This window comes from Macadamia integrifolia, chromosome 13, assembly GCF_013358625.1.
Source record: "Macadamia integrifolia cultivar HAES 741 chromosome 13, SCU_Mint_v3, whole genome shotgun sequence".
Classification (NCBI taxonomy): Eukaryota; Viridiplantae; Streptophyta; class Magnoliopsida; order Proteales; family Proteaceae; genus Macadamia; species Macadamia integrifolia.
Window position 1 is genome coordinate 351,815 of NC_056569.1, and position 5,299 is coordinate 357,113.

General features: G+C 33.8%; 1 long non-coding RNA gene across 1 annotated transcript; it reads left to right on the forward strand.

The window, feature by feature from the left end:
• Nucleotides 1–2,676: 2,676 nt before the first annotated feature.
• On the forward strand, nt 2,677–4,886 carry LOC122059377. Its single transcript, XR_006134030.1, has 4 exons — nt 2,677–3,901; nt 4,002–4,334; nt 4,448–4,490; nt 4,566–4,886. It is a non-coding gene; the product is annotated as an uncharacterized LOC122059377 (long non-coding RNA).
• Nucleotides 4,887–5,299: the final 413 nt, after the last annotated feature.

The following is a 5,299-nucleotide window of genomic DNA, read 5'->3' on the forward strand; positions in this document are numbered from 1 at the left end:
AACTACGGAAATAAATCGCAGTAACATAAAATCTTGTAACTACGAAAATAAAACGGTAGTTAGAAAATACGCAGTAATATGTGTTACTTATTGCTGCAGTAGTTAAGACCGCTATAAAAAAATATATTTGTTATTATGGAAACAAAACTACAGTTAAAAAACACAGTAACAAAAACCTTATAACTACGAAAACAAAGCACAATAATAAATCGCAGTAATAGAAAATATTGTAATTACGAAAATAAAACCGCAGTTAGAAAAAACATGGTAATATGTGCTACTTATTGCTGCAGTAATTAAGACTGTAGAAAAAAAAATCTTTGTTACTACAGAAAAAAAATTGCAGTAATAGAAACCTTGTGTCATCGGATTCCGATTGAAATGTTTAACGGTTTGGATTATTCACCGTCCCCTCACGATTTAGATGTTGGGGATTCAAGGTTTCATTTCTAGGGTTTAGACGGTGGTTTATGATTCTGATTACTCACTATTTTTAAAGTACATTGCGCGTAAATAAACTTATGACGACAAGATTATGTTTCCAATTGATTTTAACAGTGTACATGTTTTTTTAAAGATTTTTCTCTCTTTTGTTTTTTACAAATTTAATTTAATAAAAATAATATATTAGGGGTGTCAACGGGTCGGTCTGGATCTATTTTGGTCCAGTTTGAGTTGGTTTCGGTGTGGAAATGATGAAACTAAAATCGAACCAATAAGGAAATTTCGGTTTCAATTTGGTTTCGATTTTGGCGCGGTTTGGTTCTGGTTTGTCTTCGATTTCTTATATTGGTTTGTAATCGGGTTGGTTTCAGTTTTTTATCTGGTTTGGATTCGACTTTCTATACAAATGTTTCAAAACAATGCAAATATTAGTTTTTTTTAATGATTTTTGGACTGTTTTTGATTTCTTACCGGTATGGTTTCGATTTCGGTATGGGGTTTGAGCTAGTATCGGTTTGGTTTCAGGTTTATCCGATTTTCGGTGGGGTTTGGCTTGGCTTTGGGGTTGCAATATTCCAATCCAAAACCGAACTAGTTAGGCTTCGGTTCGGTATGGTCCGGGCTGTTATCGATTCGGTCCGGCCGATTTTACAGATTCTGTTTGGGGTTTAACGCCCCTAATATATATATATATATATATATATGCCCAACACGGGAGCATATTCAATGCACGTTAAGACGGTGTAGTGTGGTCTTTTCATGCCCTATATAGTCTTTTTTTATTTTAAGTCTAAAAATTCTATTGTGGTTCAGATCTAAAAATAAACTGAACTAAACCAGCATTAACTTGAAATCAACCTGACAAAAGCTTATTTGAATCGGCCATTTGACACCCCTAAATTCTACTTTCCAATTTGGTTTTTTCGTCACTCATTCTTGGACCAAAACCATACCAGCCCAATAGACACTGAGTCGAATTGGACATTTGACACTTCGAAGCTCCCCTCTTCAATTTGGTTTGGTTGTCATTTATTTTTGAACCAAAACCAAACCAAAGCATCGTGATAGAAACTGAGTTGATTTGGATGTTTGACACCCCTAAAATTGAGTTCTAAAACATCTAATAGAATAGAAAAATGAGATTCTAAATCATGGGATTTGGTCAATTAAGTCTGATACCTATCTGAATCGGCTTGGATCAGACCATATCGGATGGAGGTTCATTATATCCGATGCGACATATGATTGATATTTTGTTAATCTCTAACAATATGTCCAATGGGAAGTCTAGCCAAAAAAAGAAAGTATAAAAGTCAATCAAGATTAATCCAACCATTGCATAAGACAGGGTCAACCCAACTCAGCCCTGATAGGGTCAATTAGGGCCGGTTTGGGTTGGTATGAACCCGACAGGATTGAACCTAAACATGAACCTGATTGGATTGCGTTAGGTTTTAAGAACCTCGACCCAACTCGGTCTATTTCACCTCTACCATAAGGTTAGATAATTTAAGAATCTTACCAAAAAAAAAAAAAGAAGACAATTTAAGAATATAATTTAACTTAATAATATAATTGATTGGTGGGAAGATTTTGCTCATTCCCGCTCTTTATTTCCCACTCCCACACGAACTCCTCCATCTTCTCCCACTCTATCTCTATCTCTTTCACTCTCTCTCATCTCAATCTCTCGAAACCTTAAAAACCATTATTTCTCAATCTCTTGCTCAAGCTCTCTCCAGCGACCTGAAACGCTGAAGAAGAAACCGTTCAAAGGGCTAGATCGATTTTGGCAAAGTACGACTCTCTCGCTCCAGGCTGCTCCGTTGGAGGAGAGACTCATTTTGGAAGAAGGGTTTCTAGAGTTCTGTCCAACTCATCTCCTTTCCCAGTAACTCTGAATTATCACACTCCTCTTGATTGTGAGACTTAATTATCTTCAATTTTTGTTGTTTCTGCTATTCTAGTTCACAGATTTTTCTGAAACTTTGTATTGTTATATTTTTTTTGATGTTGTCTCTGAACTAAAGAATTTAAACGAGATTGAAACTACTCCTGTTTTTTCTATCTTTTGTCTCCTGTCATCTTTTTAGGTAGTAATCTGTCAGTTAGGTCAATTTCTTGTTCTATTTTTTTTTTTTTTTTTTTTTGGCTCATCGATACATCTGGTTCCTCCCATTCCCATATCTAACCCTCCCCCCCCCCAGCCCCCAGACGGCCCCCCCCCTGTTCTCCATTCCATTATATTATCTTCAATTCTTGTTGTTTCTGCTATTCTAGTTTACAGATTTTGATGAAGATTTGTATTGTTATATTTCTGCTGATGCTGTCTCTGAACTTGAGCATTTAAACGAGATTGAAAATATGAGAGGTTAGTTACTATTTTCTTTGGATCTGCTATGGTCGGTAAGTTACTATTTTCTTCCATAGTTTCTAATTTCATCATCAGCTGCTGCACCACTTTCCAGCCATAAGACTTGGGTCATTCTTTGTAGAAGTGTTAGGATACACACTACCCCATTCGATCGATAGGAATTGTGTCCCCATCTATCGCTTCCATCAGCTGGTTACTATAGGTTTATTATTTTAGTATCTAGTTGCTATTTTTGATTTGGGCTTGCTCTCTGTGATCTGATGATCAGTTTCTGTGATAATTTAGGGTTCTTCTATTGTGTTAAAGGCCTGTTAATGATATCAGTTTAAGGGTATTCTATCCTAGGGTTTGTGGTTTTACATAGTTACTAATTATGTACAACAAGTTTCTATTTACTTTGATCTGATGTAATTGTCAATCCAACTGTTGGATTGGTACCATCTTTGGGGGTACAACATGTTGCTGATATTGTGATTCAATTTTTTTTTTTCCTTAAGCCCTTTGGGTTGCTGGATCTCAGTCCAATGATTTGCAGAAGGTCTACAACAGATTCTACTCATAGTATCTCAATGTTTTTGAAGCCACTACTAGTTAACTTTTGTTCTTGCTACGTGGGTGTTGAAACTGATATGATTTTGGTTTAAGGTTCCATTTTTCTCGTTCAGCTTCATCCCAAGCCATGGCCGGGTCTCTAATGGACTGGGCTTCCCTACTTGCTCACCATGCTTATACTCAAATACCTTGCAAGCATTGGCTTCTTCTTCTTCTCTGTTAGACCACCTGGTTGCTCCCCCTATCCTGCCAAAACCCACAGCTTCATTTCTACTCAAATACCCATACTGTGGGTCAAATTTTTTTTGCAAGAATTCGTGATGAGAAGGTAATTATTGATAAGATTATAACTAAAAAATGAAATGGTTCTGTTATTCATTTCTATTTTGGTATGAAGTTTCTAATTATGACATTTATAATGTGAAAATAGCATAAAGAAATTGGAGTGGAGTTAGACTATGAGACTTATATATAATTACTCATAAACGCAGAGACAGGGATCCTCTAGATGACATTGCACGAGCTATGATTGTATTTATTATTTATATTTTTTAATTAAAATAATATTCAAATATTATCTTTTAATATATTCACACTTATTTAAAGTAACATACTTGTTTGTGAATTGCAGGATAAAACTGAGAGAAAAAAATCAGAATCCAATACCTCCCAAAACACGAGTGAGAATATCACTTGGGATAATGACATTTATTCTCAAGTGAAGAAAAAAGATAAATATGGACGTGTTTTTGGGTTAGGATTGCTTCCTACAACTTCTTCAACTTATTGTCTCCTTGGAGAAATTGGGACAAGTTTTGAATATGATTAAAGGGTGCTTTCACTGGAAAATAAGGTTGATACGATGCAAACCTTAATTGAAAAACTTGTGTCAACCATTTAAGATTTATGTCCTGAGTTGGACATGGAAGATTGTACACTCCCTCCTTCACAGTCGATGGAACAGGTAATATAAATATTTAAAATTTTATACTAAAAAATACTTATAATTTAGTGATTTTTATTTTTAACATTTTTTTTCTTAATGATAATCCATTGTTATCTATATATTTGTGATAGGTATTCGGTACTTTTAATGGTCAAAATGAGTTATCACAACAAGGTAAAGTGATATACAATTAATGATTTTGTTATGAGTATTTACAATTTGATTATAAAATAACAATTTTTTTTATAGGAAATAACTCAGAAATTCAAATATAGAGCTTGGGAGGCTTGGACCTGAAGAAGGAGCACTTAAAAACTAGTGGAGTCTAATAGTTTTTTTTTTTTTTACCATACAATTTGAATTCTTAAAGTATGATGGAGTTTAATTTTTTTATATAAGATTTGGAATTTGTTATTTTGCATACAATTGATTGGGAAGATGATCATGGATTTTATTTGGTTGGTAAACAGGATTTATACAGTTATGTATTTTTTTTTAATATATAAGTTACTATATTGTGTATTGGATCGATTATATAAGTTCAATAAACATTCACAATTAAAATTCACAGCTATAGAATTTTTACACAATATTCACCATTATAAAAGCGCAGTTACAAATTGAGGTGAAAATTTGTGCATCTAAATTCCGTAGTTATAGATTTTGCTGCATAAAAAATTTCATCACTATTAAAAGCGCAGTTACAAATTTTGAAACACAAAATTTCGCGGTTAAAATCCATAGTTATAGATTTTTCTGCGCAAAAAATATGGCACTACAAAAGTGCAGTTATAAATTTTTGGGGCGCAAAATTTCTTAGCTAAAATCCGCAACTATTGATTTATTGTGGAAACAACACGCAGTTAGAATTTCGTAGGAATAGATTTATTGTGAAAACATTCACAGTTATATATCCGTAGTTATAAATTTGTTGTGGAAAAAATTCAAGTCTAAAGTCCGCAGCAACAAATTAACTGTGGAAA